This window comes from Habropoda laboriosa, unplaced genomic scaffold, assembly GCF_001263275.1.
Source record: "Habropoda laboriosa isolate 0110345459 unplaced genomic scaffold, ASM126327v1 scaffold32, whole genome shotgun sequence".
Taxonomy (NCBI): Eukaryota; Metazoa; Arthropoda; class Insecta; order Hymenoptera; family Apidae; genus Habropoda; species Habropoda laboriosa.
In genome coordinates, this window is record NW_017100135.1 from 352,267 (window position 1) to 353,241 (window position 975).

Here is a 975-nt window from a genome sequence, read left to right on the forward strand (position 1 = left end):
AAAATATTTATATTTTTATAAAGTTACGTATATTTTATGAAGTAATACGTGGAAAATCAGGATATAGTTTAAAATTAATATGTGTATTCTTGTATGTTTCTTGATATGTATATAGTTTCTAATAAGCTTATTATGATAATTGAAATTTGAGCATTTTAAATTCTCGAGCTTAATATTGTCGATAAATATTTTGCAAGTTTTACAAATTTTGTTTGATCATAATATGTCACTACTTTTGGTACTGATTAAATGTTTCTGTTTCTTACATTTTCGAAATTAATATCGGGAATATCGAAGTCATAAATAGTAAAAGAACATTTCTGTATAATTAACAACGAAAGTTCTTTTACTCTTTGGTAATTTTATTTCTAGTATAAATTAATTTTATTTTTAATGTTAATTTTATTTTTTCGATCAATAATTATGTACTTTTTAGAAATAAACATTGTTGTCATTCCAGTATTAATTTTACAATTGTGTAATAGTTTCTTGTGTATTAAATTCTTATTAAAAAAGAATTATTCAAAATTGTATCCTTTTACAGAACGGTCTATCGTAAAATTTGAAAGATAAACTGTTGCGGTGAGCGACGTGTTTTATTGGTATCACATTTGCTTACAGAAGTACTTATAACATGCAATATTATGATCACGCTATGTTGTGTTATACCAGTAAATGAAAGAATAACTATTTTTATAAAACAGGTGATGTCTTCTTATATTTTCTACAAAATGTACTCATTGAAATTAATTAATCAAAAATTGGATTAAATGTTATTGTATTAATAAGGCTTGAAAAAATTATAATATGACAATGTTTATTAACATAAGTATTACTTCTATTTATTTTGTTCAATTATACATTATTATATATTGCTATTAAACTAATGAAAATAATAAATTGACGATTAATATATAATTATCAGTTTGTTATAATACATGCTATATAATATTGTTACTTTACCAAAATATTCAT